This window comes from Symphalangus syndactylus, chromosome 14 (genome assembly GCF_028878055.3).
Source record: "Symphalangus syndactylus isolate Jambi chromosome 14, NHGRI_mSymSyn1-v2.1_pri, whole genome shotgun sequence".
NCBI lineage: Eukaryota > Metazoa > Chordata > Mammalia > Primates > Hylobatidae > Symphalangus > Symphalangus syndactylus.
Genome location: NC_072436.2, coordinates 64,491,441 through 64,513,086, shown reverse-complemented (window position 1 = coordinate 64,513,086; position 21,646 = coordinate 64,491,441). Strand labels below are relative to the sequence as shown.

At 49.8% G+C, this 21,646-nt stretch overlaps 2 long non-coding RNA genes and 1 pseudogene across 2 annotated transcripts; 1 reads left to right on the top strand and 2 right to left on the bottom strand.

Moving 5' to 3' along the window:
- Nucleotides 1-2,600: 2,600 nt before the first annotated feature.
- LOC129463011 (kynureninase-like) lies at nt 2,601-6,845 on the bottom strand (annotated as a pseudogene).
- Nucleotides 6,846-7,084: 239 nt separating this feature from the next.
- Nucleotides 7,085-11,850, bottom strand: LOC134732366 (uncharacterized). Its single transcript, XR_010115459.1, has 3 exons — nt 11,612-11,850; nt 7,691-7,824; nt 7,085-7,396 (listed from the first exon to the last, which is right to left on the bottom strand). It is a non-coding gene; the product is annotated as an uncharacterized lncRNA (long non-coding RNA).
- LOC129462843 (uncharacterized) lies at nt 7,240-11,144 on the top strand. The gene is made up of 2 exons (XR_008650970.2): nt 7,240-7,869; nt 10,850-11,144. It is a non-coding gene; the product is annotated as an uncharacterized lncRNA (long non-coding RNA).
- Nucleotides 11,851-21,646: the final 9,796 nt, after the last annotated feature.

Here is a 21,646-nt window from a genome sequence, read left to right as displayed (position 1 = left end):
CTGGCGTTGCATCTGCCTCCGCATTTAAGACAGAAAGGAAAAGGAATGGTTACCTTCAGGGTTAATTGAAAGCATTTGTCACTTTTGTCAATAATTTCCCAGGCACCCCACCCCCTCACCCCCCACTCCCACCCCTGCCACACACACACAATGAGATCTAATGAGACTCCTTAGATGTCATTGGCCAAAACTGTGTCACATGGTCACTCCTAGCTGCAGCAAAGGCTGAGAAGGTAAGTGGTTTCTCTTTTCCAGCCTCCACAGTGGAAAGCAGCAGGGAAGAGGGGGAATTGGGAATGGCACACATTGGGCAGTCAGCTATTATAATAGTGTCTGCCACACCTTCCCCCTCCGTCTTCTTCCAGCCCCTCCACTCCCCAGGACCTGCCTTCCAGCCACCCCTGACCTCCTCCTTCATCCAGGGGCCACCTGTTTCCATTTCTTTTGGGATATCAGAAGCTCACAACTCTGGGGCTGCACTTTTATAGGGTAGCAATCAGATGACACTGAGTAGAACTGCATCTTTCTTTCTTTCTTTCTTTCTTTCTTTCTTTCTTTCTTTCTTTCTTTCTCTTTTTTTTTTTTTGAGACAGACAGAGTCTCACTCCATCACTCCAGTCTGTACACTAGGCTGGAGTGCAGTGGTGCGAACACTGTAGCCTCGACCCCCTGGGCCCAAGTGATCCTCCTACCTCAGCCTCCGAAATGGCTGGGACTATAGGTGCATGCCACCATGCTCAGCTAATTTTTTTTTGTTTGTTAATTTTTTTTGTAGAAACAGTGTCTCTTGCCAGGCGCGGTGGCTCACGCCTGTAATTCCAGCACTTTGGGAGGCCAAGGCAGGTGGATCACAAGGTCAGGAGTTCAAGATCAGCCTGGCCAATATGAAACCCTATCTCTACTAAAAATACAAAAATTAGCCAGGTCTGGTAGTGGGCATCTGTAGTCCCAGCTACTTAGGAGGCTGAGACAGCAGAATGGTTTGAACCCGGGAGGCGGAGGTTGCAGTGAGCCGAGATCACGCCACTGCACTCCAGCCTGGGTGACAGAGTGAAACTCTCTCAAAAAAAAAAAAAGAAAGAAAAAGAAAAAGAAACAGCATCTCTTACTTTGTTGCCCAGGCTGGTCTCAAACTCCTGGTCTCAAGCGATCCAAACACCTTGGCCCCCCAAAGTGCTGAGATTACAGGTTTGAGCAGCACACCTGGCTTTCCATACTCAGATTCTGAAACACAGATCTCATCGTATCACACCTCTGGCTCAAAATCACCCTTAATAATTGGCTCTACTAGAGCCCCATTTCCCTATACTCCCTGCCTTTGAATATATCAGTGTTGCAACACTGAAACACTTAAAGAATCTCCTCTGCTTTCTCTCTGGTTGCTTCTAGGATCTCTTCTTTGACTTTGGTGTTCTATATTTTCACTACAATATGTCCAGACATGAATTTCTTCCTACCTATCTTGCTTGGGATTCATTGGATCTCTAGAATCTACGCATTTGGTGGTGCTTATTAGATATGGAAAAAAATGTCAGACTTTATGTTTTCAAATATTGCGTTTGTCTCGTTTTCCCATCTCTGTCTGGAACTGCTACCTATGTTAGATCTTCCTGTTGTATTCTCCCTGGCTCCTAAACACTTCTTTTCTTTGTTTTCTCCTCCTCCTCTTCCTCCTCTTCTTCTTCATCGTCTTCTTCTTCTCCTCCCCCTCCTCCTCATCTTTCTCCTTCTCCTCCTTCTTCTTCTCTTTCTTCTTCTCCTTCTCCTTGCTACTGCTGCCTCCTCCTGCTCCTCCTGCTCCTGCTCCTCCTGCTCCTGCTCCTCCTCCTCCCCCTCTTGCTCCTCCTCCTCCTCCTCCTCCAGCTTTCTCAGGTTGAATTCTTCTTTTTTTTCCCCTCTATTTTCCATTTATTTTTCTTTCTGGGTTGAATTCTGGATAATTTCTTCAAATCCATCTTCCAGATCATGAATTCTCTATTTAGCTTTGTCTAAACTGTCGTTTAAACTGTCCATTGAGTTTTTAATATGTTACTAGGTGTTAAATTTCTAGAAGCTCCATTTATTTCTCCTGCACATTTGCTTAGTTCTTCTCGTTCCTCACCCTTTGCTCATGTTGCTCCATCTTCTCCCACCTCTTCCCCTGGCAAATTCCTATACAACCCATTTCTTTCCATCCCCAGGGAGCTTTCCCTGACCTCCAGGATGGACTGGGGCTTTCTTGGGCCCTTCAGTCCCTGGGACTCCTTTGTCACAGCACTGATCACCTTCAGTCATGATTGGCTGGGTCTGGATCTACCTCCCCACCTCAGACCTGTGCTACGCATAAGCAGGGGCCATATCTGCATCCTCTCTCAGGGATAAGTACAGGAGGTTTTCAATAAACTTGGATAAAATAAAAGCAGTTTCCTTAGCCCACCCATCACTCCTTAGTCTTACTTGTTTCATTTACTTATCTTTTTTCTGTAAAGTATATAACTTACTGCCAGCTACATGCCATCAATTGTAAAATACTTTCAATAACTAAAAATTGAATAATGGTAAAAAAAAAAACACACATCAGCCTTCAGTATAATTTGCGTAAATTGTTCTAGAAAACACTGCTAATTTTTTGTTTCCGCAGAGTGAAGTACAGAAGTGAGCAGATTGATAATTTTTTTTTTTTTTTTGGAGACAGGGTCTCACTGTCTTGCCCAGGCTGGAGTGCAGTGGTGCCATCACAGCTCACTACAGCCTTGATCTCCTGGGATCAAGTGATCCTCCTGCCTCAGCCTTCTGGGTAGCAGGGACTATAGGTGTGTGCCATCATGCCTGGCTAATTAAAAATACATTTTTTTTGGTTCTTTTGTAGAGACAGGGTCTCACTCTGTTGTCCATGCTGTTCTCAAACTCCTAGGCTCAAGTGATCCTCTGGCCTCGGCCTCCCAAAGTGGTGAGATTACGGGTGTGAGCCACCGCACCCAGCCCAGATTGATAAATTTATACACATCATGGAAAGAATGATAGAAAGGAACTGGAGCCACTTGAATGACATTTGGATTCCACTTGTCATAAACCACTCTTCTTTTTTCTACCTCGTGGAAAACACCTTTCTTTGGAACAGAAAAATGTTAGTGTCAGCTGGCAGCCCTGATCCTCCATATGGGATGGAGTAATGGTCCCCTCCAGGTCACCATTGGCTTCTCAGATTCTGCTTTGTTTTTGCCATAGCAGTGCTAGATCAGGTATTCCAGATAACCAGTTAGCAAAATAGATTTTCTCCACAATGCTTTAATCGCTGCCTGCCTAAAGATCTCTAAACTAGTGTGTGAGAAACAGACCAACAAAATGGGAGGATTTGAGATTTGGAATCCACTGACCCCAGGGATTAACTGCAGTTGGTTATCCATCTCAAATCTGATGCTGAGTTCACAGTCAAACCACCCCACCAGCACAGCTTTAATCATATGGGCATGCTTTTCACGGAAAAAGCACCTGCCAGACCTCCTGCTCCTCCATTCAAATTATTGTGGGAACACCAGTGGGCAAAGTCAACTCTTCTGTCATGTAAGTGGAGTTCAGCATTTCCAACTGTACATGCTAGATCAAGCCAGCAAAACATCTCTTCACTTGTCCAGCTTTCGTGGTAGCAGGTATATTAAAGAGCTGCCCAGTATAAAAATGCAGCCCACTGAACAGGATCGCCGTAATCGAGCCTCCTCCCTTCTCAGTTGCTTCAGGGATATCTTTTATTTTATTTTATTTTATATTTTATTTTATTTTATTTTTTCTGAGATGGAGTCTTGCTCTGTCACCCAGGCTGGAGTGCAGTGATGCTATCTTGACTCACTGCAACCTCCACCTCCCGGGTTCAAGTGATTCTCCTGTCTCAGCCTCCTGAGTAGCTGGGATTACAGGCATGCATCACCACACCCAGCTAATTTTTTTTGTATCTTTTTTTTTTTTTTTTTTTTAAGACAAAGTCTCTCTCTTGTCCCCCAGCCTGGAGTGCAATGGCACGATCTCAGCTCACTGCAACCTCCACCTCCCGGGTTCAAGCGATTCTCTTGCCTCAGCCTCCAGAGTAGCTGAGATTACAGGCGCCTGCCACCGCGCCCGGCTAATTTTTGTATTTTTAGTAGAGACGAGGTTTCACCATGTTGGCCAGGCTGGTCTCAAACTCCTGACCTCTGGTGATCCACCGGCCTCGGCCTCTCAAAGTGCTGGGATTACAGGCATGAGCCACCGCACCCGGCCAATATCCTTTATTCTTAAGGTTTCTTCCCCCTTCTTGGCTTTATAATCCCCACTTTCCTCAATGTTAACTCCATGGAGTTGTAGCTGTGACTCAATAGTATCATGATTAAAGGAGAAAGCTTCGGCTTCTATAAGAATTTTATACCATTTGGTAAAGGCTTAAACAATAACTGGACTAAGGCTGGGCGCGGTGGCTCCCACCTGTAATCCAAGGAGTTCCAGACCAGCCTGTGCATCATGGCAAGACCCCATCTCTACAAAAAAATACAAAAACTAGTCTGGCGTGGTGGTGTGTGCCTGTAGTCCCAGCTACCTGGGAGGCTAAGATGGGAGGATCACCTGAGCCTGGGAAGTTGAGGCTGCAGTGAGCTGTGGTTGTGCCACTGCACTCCAGCCTGGACAACAGAGTGAGACCCTGGATAACAGTAGAAGATGTAGATTAAGAGTCAGCGCATTCACTAGGGCTATTTCTTTCCCGTAGGCTCCTATGGTCCTTCCGTAGGCCTACGATACTCTCATCTCAGTATCCCAAGGATGCTGCCTTCTTCATGACCATAGGCTCCCATTTTGCCCCACTCAACTAGCTCTTCTTCAAGATCTGTTTTAACCATTTTTGGTTGAAGGCCAAGAGAATTTTCCAGGAAATAGATGGCATTTTCATCCTTATTCACTAAAGACAAATCAACTGGAGGCAGATCCTGCATTTTGGGGACATAAAAATACTCCCCAGCTGGGCACGGTGGCTCACGCCTGTAATCTGAGCACTTCAGGAGGCCGAGGGGGAAGGACCACTTGAGGCCAGGAGTTTGAGAGCAGCCTGGGCAACAAAGCGAGACCCCCCTCTCTGGAAAAAAATTAAAAAATTAGCCGGGCATAGTGGTGCAAGCCTGTGATCCCAGCTACTGAGGAGGCTGAGATGGGAGAATCCCTTGAGCCCAAGAGTTCCAGGCTGCAGTGAATCAAGACCGCACCACTGCAGTCAGCCTGGGTGACGGAGTGAGGCCCTGTCTCAAAAAAATTAAAAACAAACAAACAAAAAAACCTCTCTGAAGTGCCTTAGCTTATGTTCCTGAACTAGGTGGAAAGTGTCCCTGTCATCTGCTGGGCGGCATTTGAGTTCAACCACCATGCTCTGCACTGTGACAGCTGACAAATTGTTCTCAGCTAGAATTCTGATGTGATCCTCAGCTCCCAGAACCCCTCAAGAAGCTTCTCAAGCATTCTTTACAAATATATAGGCAAGACCACCCCAAACGACGGAGCCTCCGCTCAGGGCTCCTTCCCCTAATCAGACTCAGGTAAGCAAACACTTTCTTCGATGTATTGCTTTTAACTTCATTAATTCACTTCCCCATCTGTAAATTCATTTCCTCATTCATTCATTTATTCATTATTCACTCGATAAGTCTTTTCTTTTCTTTTTCTTTTTTTTTTTTTTTTGAGACGCAGTCTCGCCCCGTGGCCCAGGCTGGAGTGCAGTGGGGCGATCTCGGCTCACTGCAAGCTCTATCTCCTGGGTTCACGCCATTCTCCTGCCTCAGCCTCCCGAGTAGCTGGGACTACAGGCGCCCGCCACCACGCCCGGCTAATTTTTGGTATTTTTAGTAGAGACGGGTTTTCACTGTGTTAGCCAGGATGGTCTCGATCTCCTGATGACCTCGTGATCTGCCCACCTCAGCTTCCCAAAGTGCTGCGATTACAGGCATGAGCCACTGTGCCCGGCCAAGTCTTTTCTTTTTTTTTTTTTTTTTCAGAGATGGAGTCTCGCTCTGTCGCCCAGGCTGGAATGCAGTGGCGCAATCTCGGCTCATTGCAACCTCCACCTCCTGGGTTCAAGCCATTCTCCTGCCTCAGCTTCTCGAGTAGCTGGGACTACAGGCGGATGCCACCACGCCTGGCTAATTTCTTTTGTATTTTAGTAGAGACGGGAGTTTCACCGTGTTGCCCAGACTGGTCTGGAACTCCTCAGCTCAGGCAATCCGCGCGCCTTGGTGGATTACAGGCGTCAGCCACCGCGCCCAGCCTCAATACATCTTTTCTTTTCTTTCTTTCTTTCTTTCTTTTTTTTTTTTTTGAGACGGAGTCTCGCTCTGTCGCCAGGCTGGAGTGCAGCGGCACAATCCCAGCTCACTGCAACCTCTGCCTCCTGGGTTCCAGTGATTCTCCTGCCTCAGCCTCCCAAGTAGCTGGGACTACAGGCGCCCGCCACCACGCCCGGCTGATTTGTTTGCATTTTTTTTAGCAGAGACAGGGTTTCACCATGTTGGCCAGGATGGTCTCAATCTCTTGACCTCATGATCCACCCTCCTCGGCCTCCCAAAGTGCTGGGATTACAGGCGTGAGCCACCACGCCCGGCCTCTATAAGTCTTTTCTAAGCACAACATAGGTTGATGCCAGCAGATACGGGATGAACCAATCAGTGACGGAGGCAATCGGCTGTAAGACATTCTAACAGCCAGGAAGGCTTCAAGTTGGGGTGATACTGGAGCAGGGTCTGGAAGAAGGAAAGCTGGGGAAAACGCTGGGATCCCACGGCAATGTGAAGAGGGCCCCAGTGGGAGGTCGCCAGCCCATGGGACGCAGCCCGTAGGACCTTAATGCTCCCCAGCATATGGGTAGTGCATCTTCTTCCTCTCTTTGCCATGCCTGTCAGGAAGCTCAGAGCTCAGCTTGGTGCAAAGGTAGCGACTGTTGTTTGCCAGAGATTTTGTAGTTATCTCTGTTTTGTCGCCCAAAATCTTTGGCCTTTATGTTATCTATGTCTCTTATGGAAAACTTGAAATTGATAGAGTAAAATTAATAATAATAATAAAGACCTGATTCTCAGTAAGTGATGGATTCAGGACGCAAATGCAGCTCAGAGTCCAAGAGTTGTAGAGTGATACCGGGCTTGTATTAGCTACCACTGCAATAATGCCACATAACAAACCACCCCAAAACTCAGTGGCTTAGAACAATCATTTAATTCCCCCGATGCATCTGCAGGTTAGCTGAAGGTCAGTTGGTCTTCGCTGGGCAGCTCTGCCTCAGGCTAGGCTGGGATACAGGCTCTAGGCTGGGCTCTGGCTGTTCCATGTGTCGCTTGGCGGGGCGAGGCTGAAGGGCCGGCAGCCATTCAGGGGGACGATCTTCTCATAGCAGAAGCACAAGAAGACAGCCCCACTGTGGAAGTGCACCTCAAGCCTTTGGTCTTGTTATAGCCACTGCCATCCCATGGACCAAAGCAAATTACATGGCTGAGCCCAGAGTCAAGAGACAGGGAGTGCACTCTGCCCACCTGGAGGCCGTGGCCAGGGTGAGGGGCCAGTGATCAATGCCACATGCCATTTGCGTCATCCAGTCTGGTCCCCACCCCTATTTCTCGGATGGGTACCCCCGGTGGATCAGCGTGGGACCAGGCAGGGTGCCCTGACTTCCCATTCCCTTTTCACAGCCCCGAGCAGGATCTCATACCACCTGGCTGATCCTCCTGGGGTGGGACCAATTCTGGAAACTGCAGTTGCAGGTGGAAGAACCTGGACTTCGGAATCACAGAGACCTGGGTTCTCTGCTCCCCAAGGCCAGCAGTGAGTCCTCGAGCAAGTCCCACACTACAAAGGAGGAAACTGAGGCTCAGAGGGGTTTAGCGACACATAGTAAGTGCTCCATCAAAAGCGGCCATTCAAGCTGGGCATGGTGGCTCATGCCTATAATCCCGGCACTTTGGGAGGCTGAGGTGGGTGGATCACTTGAGCTTAGGAGTTCAAGACCATGGTAACATGGTGAAATCCCACCTCTACAAAATAAAAAACTAGCCAGGCATGGTAGTGTGCACGTGTAGTCCCAGCTACTCAGGAGGCTGAAGTGGGAGGATCACTTGAGCCCAGGAGATCAAGGCTGCGATGAGCTACGATAGCACCGCTGCCCTCAAGCCTGGGCGACAAAGTGAGACCCTGTCTCAAAAAACAAACAGCCAGGAGCCATGGCTCAGGCCTGTAACCCCAGCACTTTGGGAGGCTGAAGTGGGTGGATCACTCGAGGTCAGAAGTTTGAAACCAGCCTGGCCAACATGGTGAAACCCTGTCTCTACTAAAAATATACAAAAAAATTAGCTGGGCGTGGCTTCCATGGGTTCCCTATCCTGTGGAGAACCCACGGGACCAGGCAGGCGAGTGCTTTCGTGTGTTGCTTCATTGAATCCTCACAACCACCTTGCCTTATAGAAGAGGCGTTGCTATTATCCCCGTTCCACAGAAGGGGAAACTGAGGCACCAAGCGGAAAGGTCACGTGCCTGGAATCACACAGCAGAAGGTGGCACAGCTGGGATTTTAACCCATGCCTGCCGTGCTAGGACCAGCACCCTAGCAGCCAGGCACCATCCCCCAGCCCGGGCTGACTGCCCATGCCCAGCTGGACTCCAGGGCTTGGCAGTCCCCGGGATGAAAAGAGGCCCCTCCCTGGGCCCTTCAAGTCACTCTGCCTGGGGGTGACACATGCAGCCACATAGGTCTCCGTGAGTTGCGGTAAGGTCTCGAGTCTCTTTATCCCTGGCATGCGGCGGGGGCACTAAAGTGACCTCAGGGACGCGGAGGTACGGGAGCCAGATTGCCAGCTGTGTGGCTCTGGCAAGTCACCTCCCCTCCCTGAGTCTGTTTCCTCATCTATAAAAAGGGATCAGTAAATGTCTCTTACTCATGGGATTGTGGGGGATTAAATTATCTGATAAATAAATGAACCATTTAGGAAAGTTCCTGGAATATAGAAACACAAGAAGAAGAGGCAGAGGAGGAGGGGGGACAATATTATTATTGATAATATTATCCTGGGAAGCTTTTGCTGCCAGGAGCAGGAGGGACAATTTGCTGGGAAGGAAGACCCTAGGAACCAGTCCTTCCCGTGGACCTGGGACCCAGCACATTGCAGGTAGTTGGAAGGGGCCTCAGACCATCTCTGGAAACTCCATTCTATAGACGATGAGACTGAGGCCTGGGAGAGGCAGCCCCTGGGTCCAGGCCGCTCAGCAGAGCAGGCAGGCTGCCTGGCCCCACCTGGCCCCCTGCCCTCCTTCCATCCAGTCAGTCCCCATCCACCAGTCCCAATCCACCCAGTGTCCATCTACTCAGTTCCCATCCACCCAGTCCCCATCCACCAATCCCCATCCACCCAGTCCCCACCCACCAATCCCCATCCCCGGTACCCATCTACCAATCCCCATCCACCCAGTCCCCACCCACCAATCCCCATCCCCGGTACCCATCTACCAATCCCCATCCACCCAGTACCCATCCACCAATCCCCATCCACCCAGTCCCCATCCACCAATCCCCATCCACCCAGTACCCATCTAGCAATCCCCATCTACCAATCCCCATCCACCCAGTCCCCACCCACCCAGTCCCCATCCACCCAGTATCCATCCGCCCAGTCCTCACCCACCCAGTCCCCATCCACCCAGTATCCATCCGCCCAGTCCCCACCCACCCAGTCCCCATCCACCCAGTATCCATCCGCCCAGTCCTCACCCACCCAGTCCCCATCCACCCAGTATCCATCCGCCCAGTCCCCACCCACCCAGTCCCCACCCACCCAGTATCCATCCGCCCAGTCCCCACCCACCCAGTCCCCATCCACCCAGTCCCCATCCACTCGGTACCCATTCACCCAGTTCCCACGCACCCGTTTCCCATGCACCCTCACCCAGCCCTGGTCTCCAGTCTCTCAGATTGTGGTCACCTCAGCTTCTCTGCACTGCAGTGGCCAGTGCAGGCAGTCCCCCCAGTCCCCCAGCTTGACTTCTGACCCTCCAGGACTCCAGGTTCCAACTCCAGCAGGTTAACAGTGCCAGTAATTCTGCTATCATTGCGCCTCCGTGGGGTGTGGGGAGCAGGCTGTGTGGGCCCTTGAAAGCTCCCTAGGAAAGGATGAACCCCATAGTCCGGGGTCCTCTGCACAGTGCTCAGAGCAGGATGGAGGAACACTGGGGGAAGAAGGTGGGCAGGCCCCAGTGTAGGACACACCAACATCCCCCACCCATATCCTGTTCTGAGGCCGGGAAGATGCCTGACCTACCCCTCCTCCTCCAGTGAGCCTTTCCTGGCTGACCAGGAGGCAGCTCTGCACAAGGGCTCCAGCCCAGGGCTGTGAGCAAGGGAGACCGTGGGCCAGCCCCACCCCTTCTGGGTCTCTCGTTCCCTTCGTAACTGGAGGACAGATGGCAGCAGCACTCAGGAAAGGCTCAATGCCGATGCACCCGGGAAGTGCTGTGCTGCACGGGCCCAGTGGCTGGACAGGACTGTGGGAGCCCACCCAGCCCCTTCCTCCTGCCTTAGTGTGTTTGGTGTTGCTCTAACAGAATACCTGAGACTAGGGGATTTACTTCTTTGTTTGTTTTTTAGACAGGGTCTTGCTCTGTCACCCAGGCTGGAGTGCAGTGGCCCCTTCAGCTCACTGCAGCCTCCACTTCTTGTGCTCAAGTGATCCTTCCACCTCAGCCTCCAGAGTAGCTGGGACTACAAGTGTATGCCACCACACCTGGCTAATTTTTAAAATTTTTGTAGAGATCGCATCTCACTATGTTGCCCAGGCTGGTCTCGAACTCTTGGCCTCAAGCAATCCTCTCACCTTGGCCTCTCAAGGTGCTGGGATACCATGCCTGGGCGAAATTAAATTTTGGCAGGAGCACCTCCTTTACGCCTCAGTCTGTGCCTGAAGACTCACCAAGGCCAGAGCCGCACGACTCCAGGGGGCCATGCGTGTGCCCTGGCCGACCATCCTCCCCTGACCAAGATGCATACTGAAAAGGTCCGGAGGCCGGCTCGGGGCCTTCACACATGCTGCTCTCTCAACCTGGAACACACTTCGCTTTCTCAAACGCCACCTCCCATTTATTTTTCAGCATACAGTTACAAAATAAACTCCTGGGAAACCTGCCTTTATCCAGCTAGTAAAGTTCTCCTGCAGGTTCCCACAGCGCCCCCCCCCCCCCCGCGCGCCCCGCCTTAGTCTCTTCCCCATCCTGTCGCCCCACTGCCCCACCACCCCACAACCCGCCGCTCCCTCTTTCTACCCGGGCTCAGCCCCACTGGGGCCTCCTTGCGCCCGGACACGCGTAGACAGCGCCCTCTGCTGGCGACTCTCAGCTAGCCGCTCAGCCTCGCCCGCCTGGGTCCCAGCTCTGCCCCAGGCTCAGGTCGGGGGCCCTGGAGGTCCAAATGAGGCCAGAATCCCGGGAAGAGTCACCGGGAGAGGAGCCTCGGTCTCGGAGCCACAGATCCTGCTCAAATCCCTGTCCTGCCTTCTAATTTTCATGTGGCCTCGAGCAAATCATCTTCCTTCCCTGAGATTCATTTTCCCCCTCCGCAAAATGTATCCTCCACAACTCTTCCCTGAGTACTTACCGTGTGCTAGATACCGAGTTGGGCACCGGCGATACAGCAGGGACAAGGATGAGCAAAGTCACTGCCTCAGGAAGCTGACACAGAGGGGACAGGCAATAAACAATAAACACAACGCGGAATGTCAGTTGTCTAGCACAGGGTGACTGCTTAAAGAAGTGAAGCCAGACCGGGCGCGGTGGCTCACGCCTGTAATCCCAGCACTTTGGGAGGTCGAGGCGGGCGGATCACCTGAGGTCAGGAGTTTGAGACCAGCCTGACCAACATTGAGAAACCCCCTCTCTACCAAAAATAAAAAATGAGTCAGGTATGGTGGTGCATGCCTGCAATCCCAGCTACTCGGGAGGCTGAGGCAGGAGAAGCACTTGCACCTGGGAGGCAGAGGTTGCAGTGAACTGAGATCGTGCCATTGCGCTCCAGCCTAGGCAACAAGAGCGAGACTCAGTCTTAAAAAAAAAAAAAAAAAAAAAAAAAAAAAAAGCCGGGCGTGGTGGCTCATGTCTGTCTTCCCAGCACTTTGGGAGGCTGAGGCGGGCGGATCACCTGAGGTCAGGAGTTGGAGACCAGCCAGGCCAACATGGTGAAACCCCGTCTCTACTGAAAATACAAAAATTAGCCAGGCATGGTGGTGGGCGCCTGTAGTCCCAGCTACTCGGAAGGCTGAGGCAGGAGAATCGCCTGAACCCGAGAGGCAGAGGTTGCAGTCAGTTGAGATCGGGCCACTGCACTCCCGCCTGGGCGACAGAGCAAGTCTTCATCTCAAAAAAAAAAAAAAAAAAAAAAAAAGAAGAAGTGAAGCTGGAGGGGCCAGTGTGTGTTGGAGGATGCTAGGGGAGGCCTCATGGGGAGGTGGGAACATCGGTGCCCTCGCAGCACGCTGTCGTAGCCATGCAAATGACACGAACGCCCAGCATCCTCCCTCGTGTGCTCTCCTTGGGCCACCTCCCAGCTCTCCGTCCTACTTACTGTGTTTATCGTCTGCCTGCCCAGGAGAAAGTCGGCCTGTTAGTGTGGGGATTTTTGTCTGTCTACTTCCATGGGTAGCCCCAGCACTGAGAACAGTGCCTTGCACACAGTAGGTGCCCACTGGGTACTGGTTTATCGATTTTTGAGCTAACCATGGGGCAGGACGGTGCCTCTCACTCAGCCGCCCACTCCTCATGGTGCCTCTCACTCGGCCACCTGCTCCTGTATCAACTCTTCCAGAGCTTGTGCTTGTGATCAACTAGGGGACAGCTGGGAGGCCGTGGGAACCTAGAGGAGCCTGACAGACTCTGGGGTGAGTGCTGAGAGGCTTCCTGGAGGAGGCAGTGCACGCTGATGTGAGACTTGAAAAGTGGGAATGACGAGGAGGAAGGGTGTTCAAGGCAAAAGGAACAGCAATGAAAGGTGTGAGGCATGGAGATTCTTCAAGTGATTCAAGGTAGCTGGAGAAGAGAGGGCAGGTGACAGGGATGACCAGGTCAGAGAAAGACTTGAGGACCAGGCCAAGGGGCTTGGATTTCATTCTGGGGGTTGGAGAGGCACTGTGGCCTAATGTGAACACGTGGGCCCTGAGTGTTGCCCACCTGCTACTCAGGAGGCTGAGCTGAGAGGATCACTTGATCCCAGGAGTTCGAGGTTGAAGTGAGCCATGATTGTACCACTGCACTCCAGCCTGGGTAACAGAGGGACACCCTGTCTTAAAAATAAAATGAGGCCGGGCACGGTGGCTCAAGCCTGTAATCCCAGCACTTTGGGAGGCCGAGGCAGGCGGATCACGAGGTCAGGAGATCGAGACCATCCTGGCTAACACGGCGAAACCCCGTCTCTACTAAAAATACAAAAAAATTAGCCGGGCGTGTTGGTGGGCGCCTGTAGTCCCAGCTACTTGGGAGGCTGAGGCAGGAGAATGGCGTGAACCCGGGCCGCGGAGCTTGCAGTGAGCCGAGATCGCGCCACTGCACTCCAGCCTGGCGGACAGAGCAAGACTCCGTCTCAAAATAAATAAATAAATAAATAAATAAATAAATAAATAAATAAACAAATAAAATAAAATGCATAGGCCGCGTGCGGTGGCTCACGCCTGTAATCCCAGCACTTTGGGAGGCCGAGGCGGGCCGATCACAAGGTCAGGAGATGGAGACCATCCCGGTTAACACGGTGAAACTCCGTCTCTACTAAAAATACAAAATAATTAGCCGGGTGTGGTGGCGGGCTCCTGTAGTCCCAGCTACTCGGGAGGCTGAGGCAGGAGAACCGCGTGAACCCGGGAGGCAGAGCTTGCAGTGAGCCGAGATCACGCCACTGCGCTCCAGCCTGGGCGACAAAGCGAGACTCCATCTCAAATAATTAATTAATTAATTAATTAACATTTCAAAATTCATTCTATTTTTCTTTTTAATAACACTTTATCTATTTATAGAACAATTTTACATTTTATTAAGCCCCACTTTCTAGGTGTGAATTCTGCTGCTGTTGCTTGCTGGCAATGAGATGTTAAGTTGCTTAGGCTCTCTCTGCCTTTGTTTCCCCGTGTGGAAAAGGGACTTAAAGATATTTCAGACGGTTGTTGGTGAGAAGTGAGTTAGTACACCCGGAACATGTATCATATCCAGTAGGGGCTTAATTAATGTTAGCTGTGATTATTACATTCCTGTTTATTTTCCTCTACAGTAAGAGGAAATGCGGGTGAATAATTGGAATAATGGCCATCATTAAAGTTAGCGTTTACCCAGCTCTTCTTGTCTTGGTTTGAGTTCTAAAATAGGCCGGGCGCGGTGGCTCACACCTGTAATCCCAGCACTTTGGGAGGCCGAAGCGGGTGGATCATGAGGTCAGGAGATCGAGACCGTCCTGGCCAACATAGTGAAACCCTGCTTCTACTAAAAAATACAAAAAATTAGCCAGGCGTGGTGGCACACGCCTGTAGTCCCAGCTACTCGGGAGGCTGAGGCAGGAGAATTGCTTGAACCCAGGAGGTGGAGGTTGCACTGAGTCAAGATTGCACCACTACACTCCAGCCTGGGCGACAGGACGAGACTCCGTCTCAAAAAAAAGACCCTGAGACAAGAATTTCGGTACTGGGAGTTTCTTTGGGAGGTAACCCTAGGAGGCACCAGCAGGCGTGTGGGGAAGTGAGATCAAGGGGTGAAAGCCGAGAAGGAGCAGGTCACCGCTGCAGGCAGCAGAGGCTCAGCGCTCCCGGGCGAGCACAGCTCGGAAGTGTCCCAACAAGGGCTGGAGAGGGTGGCACTTGTCCTCATTGTTCCTTTGCCCTTCGCCCGGGCTCAGCATTCTCTTGAAGCCAGAGAAAGTCCGCAGGGTTGTTGAATATATCAAATAAAAATACAGGACTCCCAGTTAAATTAGAAAACGATGAATGATTTTTTTTTTTTTGGTATGAGAATGTCCCATGTTATTTGGGGCATACTTATACTAAATAATTTTTCAGGCCGGGCGCAGTGGCTCACACCTGTAATCCTAGCACTTTGGGAGGCCGAGGTGGGCAGATCACAAGGTCAGGGGTTCGAGACCAGCCTGGCCAATATGGCGAAACCCCGTCTCTACTAAAAATATAAAAATTAGCCAGGAGTGGTGGTGCTTGCCTGTAGTCCCACCTACTTGGGAGGCTCAGGCAGGAGACTCGCTTGAACCCGGGAGGCGGAGGTAGCAGTGAGCCAAGATCATGCCACCGCACTCCAGCCAGGGCGACAGAGCCAGACTCTGTCTCAAAAAAATAAAAAATAAAAATAATAGTGATAATAATTTTTCACTATCTTTTCAAAAATCAATTTTAACTGGGAATCCTGTGTTTGTTTGTTTGTTTGTTTGTTTGTTTGTTTTGAGACAGAGTCTCGCTGTGTCGCCCAGGCTGGAGTGCAGTGGCCCGATCTCGGTTCGCTGAAAGCTCTACCTCCCGGGTTCACGCTATTTTTCTGCCTCAGCCTCCCGAGTAGCTGGGACTACAGGCGCCCGCCATCACGCCCGGCTAATTTTTTGTATTTTTAGCAGAGATGGAGTTTCGCCGTGTTAGCCAGGATAGTCTCGATCTTCTGACCTCGTGATCCGCCCGCCTCGGCCTCCCAAAGTGCTGGGATTACAGGCGTGAGCCACCGCGCCGGGTCATCCTGTGTTTTCGAGGTGTGAAGCCATAGGCATGGATAGGAAGTATGCGGCTGGCAGTTGCTGCTGGCTGCCAGCTAGAAGCTTAGCTGGAGCTGTTAGCCCAGGGCCTCAGTGTTTTTTTAAGTTTTATTAGGTAGTTATAGTTGAGAGAGGGTGTGGTGCAAACACGAGAGCATGGGTCTTTCTGTGTTGCTTCTTGGGCTTCCTCACAAAGTGGTGGCTCATTGCCAGAAGGAGCATCCCAAATGATAACAATCAGAAGCTGCTAGTCCTCTTGAGGTCTTAACTTGGAAGTCCCAGAGCATTGCTTCTGGTGCATCCTAGTGGGGGTGCATTCTAGGGGTGAAAACAGCCACAAGGCCAGGCCAGATGCAAGGGGAGGGCAAATAGGCTTCACCTCTGGATGTGGGGGTGGCGGAGTGCACAGGGCGGGGAGGAGTTCTTGGTGGCCACCTCAGTAGATAATCAACTACAGTGGGAGGGCAATTTCCTTCTTCATTCACTTTCAATCTGCTGATTATGTCCAGGTAAAATCTCTGCACAGTGTTAGGGCTTTACGTATTTTGCACACAGTTTTTCCAATTATGGGGTGTGACCGCTTAGTGAGCTATAAAGTTAGTATACTGAATCCAAACTAGTTTTTTTTAAACTTCTTTTTAAGGCCGGGTGCGGTGGCTCACGCCTGTAATCCCAGCACTTTGGGAGGCCGAGGCGGGCGGATCACGAGGTCAGGAGATCAAGACCATCCTGGCTAACACAGTGAAACCCCGTCTCTACTAAAAACACAAAAAATTAGCCGGGTGTGGTCGCGGGCGCCTGTAGTCCCAGCTATTCGGGAGGCTGAGGCAGGAGAATGGCGTGAACCCGGGAGGCGGAGTTTGCGGTGACCCAAGACTGCGCCACTGCACTCCAGCCTGGGCGACAGAGCGAAACTCCATCTCAAAAAAAGAAAAAACAAACAAACAAACAAACAAACAAAAAACTTCTTTTTAATTTGCAAATTAAATCTGAACATGCACAAAAGTGGAAGGTATGAGCCCTCACTACCGCCGCTCAGCCTCGACCCCCACCTGTTTTTATACTTCTTGCCTCTACCCACCTTCGAGTGCTTTAAAAGATAAAACGAAATAGATGGAATAACATACAGTAGAAAATATCAGAAAAGGAAGAATGTTACTTTGTGAAAAATTGTGTCTACTGAGTTGGAATATGAAACATGTTTGCAAAACTGTCCTCACACTTTGCTAAAACTCGTTTCTGAGCAGAGCACTCATCCTGCACAGCCTCTGTGGGGAAGCATCCAACACCATTTAATAACATTGTTTTGTTTTTATCCTGTTCACTTTCATTGTTATTGCCTATGAAAGTGACACAAATTTTCCACTTGAGAGTAGCAATAGATAAAGTCCCCCTCTGAGTACATGTATTGACCAGGTGTGGTGGCTCACGCCTGTAATCCCGGGAATTTGGGGAGGCTGAGGCAGGAGGATGGCTTGAGCCCAGAAGTTTAAGACCAGCCTCGGCAACATAGCAAGACCTCGTCTCTGCAAAAAATACACCAATTAGCTGGGAGTGGTGGCACGAGCCTGTAGTCCCAGCTACTCGGGAGGCTGAAGTGGGAGGATTGCTTGAGCCCAGGAGGGGGAGGTTGCAATGAGCCGAGATTGCGCCACTGCACTCCAGCCTGGGGATAGAGCGAGACCCTATCTCAACAAACAAACAAACAAACAAACACGCGCCCCCCCTATCTATTTATAGGACAATTTTAAGTTTTATTAGGTAGTTATAGTTGAGAGAGGGTGTGGTGAAAACACGAGCGTGGCCTCAGCCCAGTCCCACCAGAGCCTGCGGAGCCGCTGTCTGTCCCTGCTCCTGGCCGGTCTGCGGCAATCCCGTCATTTCTGCCTCGGTCTCTGCGTCTGTGGGTACCGGTGTGTGGGTGGGTCAGTCTCTCTCTTGCGTTCTGTGTCTGTGTGGCCTGGACGCTGAGGGGTGTGGAGTGGCCCTGCCACAGGCCGTCCTTAGCACAGCCCCCGGGGGACCCCTCATTCACTTCTGGGACCGGAAGGCGACCTGTAGTTCCGGAAGCCGCCGCAAGAGGGCACAGGCGGCCATAGGATGGGGCGCTGCCCGTTGGGGCTGCCTTGAGATGCGACTAGGAAACCCGGCAGCCCTGGGAGGAGCCACACTCCCAGCGCCCCAGATGTGGGTTCGAACCCGGGCTCCTCCGTTCCTAGGTTAAGGCTCTTAATCCTGCCACCAGTAAAAAGGGGTTACTGTAAGCATTAAATAATGTGAATATAAGGTATTCATTCACAAACTAGGTGTGTGAGCCTATTTTTCCCGTTTGGTTGGGGAACTGTGGACCTCCCACAGGGGCTGGGACCTTTTAATAAGTCATGATTAGAAAATGAAATAGAAGGAAAAGGAGGAGGGGGAGTGGAAGAGGAGGGGGAAGAGGAAAAAGAATATGATAAAATGCACTTTACAAAAAATCCAGGGGCCAGACATGGTGGCTCACACCTGTAATTCCAGCACTTTGGGATGCTGAAGTGGAAGGGATTACTTGAAGCCAGGAGATCAAGACCAGCCTGGGCAACATAGTGAAATCCTGTCTCTACAATAAATAAATAAGTAAGTAAATAAATAAGTCCGATATGGTGTCGAGCACCTCTGGTCTCAGCTACTTGGGAGGCTGAGGTGGGAAGATGACTTGAGCCCAGGAGTTTGAGGCTGCAGTGAGCAGTGATCATGCCACTGCACTCCAGCCTGGGTGACAGAGCAAGACTCTTATCTCTGAAAAAATGAACAAACAAACAAACAAACTATCTCTTATCCTACCCCTCATCAATAACCACATTGGGTTTTTGGGTTTTCGTACATGGATTTGTGGTCTTTTTCTCACAACAAACTCATACATCCAAATATAAATTTATGAATATTTGCTCACAAACTCAAATGTGCAAGAAATGTCACACTACTTCATTAAATTAAAAAAAAAAAATTAAGTACTTGTTTTATAAACATGCACAGCAGAAAAAATCCAAGCCACTTAGAAAATACACAGAAAAAAAAGCAATAAATCTCCCCCTATCTGTGGGGCTCTATATTTCATGAATATCATCATAGGATTCTCTCCACACAGCCTCAATCGATCTATATAAGATTAACGAATAGATGGACAGGCAAGTTTTTTGTTTTTTTGAGACAGGGTCTGGCTTTGTTATCCAGGCTGGGGGGCAGTGGTATGATCTTGGCTCACTGCAACCTCCACCTCCTGGGCTCAAGCCATTTTCCCACCTCAGCCTCCCAAGTAGCTGGGACTACAGATGGCGTGCCACCCTGCCTGGCTAATTGTTTGGTATTTTTTGTACAGACGGGGTTTCACCATGTTGCCCAACCTGGTCTTGAACTACTGAGCACAAGAGATCCTCCTAACTTGGCCTCCCAAAGTGCTGGGACCATAGGCGTGAACCACCGCGTCCAGCTGACAGGTAAGATTTGTTTAAGAGGGGGGAGGGACAGCATTAGGAGATATACCTAATGCTAAATGACGAGTTAATGGGTGCAGCAAAACAACATGGCACATGGATACATATGTAACAAACCTGCACATTGTGCACATGTACCCTAAAACCTAAAGTGTAAAAAAAAAAAAAAAAAAAAAAAAAAGATTTGTTTAAGACTGGGATCATAATCCATGCTATTCTGTTTGTGTGTGTACAGCCAGTGACTTGTCATTACGTATGTACGCCTGTGTGTTTTAAAAAATTAATTAGTAGAGGGCAGGCACAGTGGCTCATGCCTGTAATCCCAGCACTTTGGGAGGCCGAGGTGGACAGATCACCTGAAATCAGGAGTTCAAGACCAACCTGGCCAACACGGTGAAACCCCATCTCTACTAAAAATACAAAAATTAGCCAGGCATGGTGATGCATGTCTGTAATCCCAGCTACTTGGGAGGCTGAGGCAGGAGAATCTCTTGATGCAGTGAGACAAGTTTGCACCACTGCACTCCAGCTGGGACACAGAGCAAGACTCTGTCTTAAAATAATAATAATAATAATTAATTAGTAGACTTTCCTGGGAGGAGCAGTTATAGGTTTACGGAGGAATTGAGCACAAAGAACAGAATCCCCATACATCCTCTCTCTCAGACCCCTACACTCATTTCCCTATTAGTAACATTTTGCATTATAGCGTGATACTTCTGTTACAACTGATGTACCAATATGCATATGGAATTATTAAATAAGGTCCATAGTTCACATTACAGCTCATTCCTGGTGTTGTACATTCTGTGGGTTTGGACAAATGTGTAATGCCGTATCCACCATTGTCATGTCATACAGAGTAGTTTTGTGGCCCTGAAAGTCCCCTGTGCTCCGCCTGTTCATCCCTCCCTCCCCCAACCCCTGCCAACCACTGAGCCTTTTACTGTCTCCATAGTTTTGCTTTTCCAGAATGTCATGTCTATGGAATCATACAGTATATGGCCTTTTAACATTGGCTTCTTTTTCTTAGGAATATGCAGTTAAGGTTCTTGAATGTTTTTTCATGGCTTGATAGCTCATTTGTTTTTAGCACTGAACAATATCTAATTCTCTGGATGTACCACGTTTTATTTATCCATTCACCTATGTAGGACTTTTTTTTTTTTTTTTTTTTTTTTGAGATGGAGTCTCACTCTGTCTCTCGGGCTGCAGTGCAGTGAGGCCACCTCAGCTCGCTGCAACCTCCGCCTCCCAGGTTCAAGCGATTCTCCTACCTCAGCCTCCCGAGTAGCTGTGATTACAGGCGTGTGCCACCACACTCAGCTAATTTTTGTTGTTGTTGTTGTTGTTTTCTTTTCTTTTCTTTTCTTTTCTTTTCTTTTCTTTTCTTTTGAGATGGAGTTTCGCTCTGTCGCCCAGGCTGGAGTGAGTGCAGTGGCGCGATCTCGGCTCACTGCAATCTCCGCCTCCCGGGTTCACACTATTCTCCTGCCTCAGCCTCCCGAGTAGCTGGGACTACAGGCGCCCGCTACCACGCACGGCTAATGTTTTGCATTTTTTTTTTTTTTTTTTTTTTTTTTTTTTTTAGTAGAGACGGCGTTTCGCCATGTTAGCCAGGATGATCTCGATCTCCTGACCTCGTGATCTGCCCGCCCCAGCCTCCCAAAGTGCTGGGTTTAACAGGCGTGAGCCACTGCGCCCAGCCTAATTTTTGTATTTTTGGTAGAGATGGGGTTTCGCCACGTTGGCCAGGCTGGTCTTGAGCTCCTGATCTCAGGAGACCCACCTGCCTCGGCCTCTCAAAGTGAAGACATATTTTTTACTTTATTTTATTTTATTTATTTTATTTTATTTATTTTATTTTATTTTATTTTATTTTATTTTATTTTATTTTATTTTATGTTATTTTTTTAGAGACAGGGGTCTCCCTCTGTTGCCCAGGCAGCTCCTAAAGCCCTGATCTCAAGTGACTGACTGCCTCAGCTGCCCAAGTAGCAGGGATTACAGTCATAAGCCACCGCCCCGGCTCTATTTAGGAACATTTTAGTTCCAAGTTTTGGCAATTATGGGCAAAGCTGCTATAAACATATGTGTGCAGGCTTGTGTGGACATACGTTTTCAACTCATTTGGGTAGACACCAAGAGCTGCATTCCAGCCTGGGCAACAAGAGTGAAACTCCATCTCAAAAAAAAAAAAAAACAGAAATGTAGGCCGGGCATGGTGGCTTGTACCTATAATCCCAGAACTTTGGGAGGCCAAGGCAGGCAGATCACTTGAGGTCAGGAGTTCAAGACCAGCCTGCCCAACATGGCGAAACCCCGTCTCTACTAAAAATACAAATATTAGCCAGGCGTGGTGGCGCATGCCTGTAATCCCAGCTACTCAGGAGGCTGAGGCACGTGACTCACTTGAACTCAGGAGGCAGAGGTTGCAGTG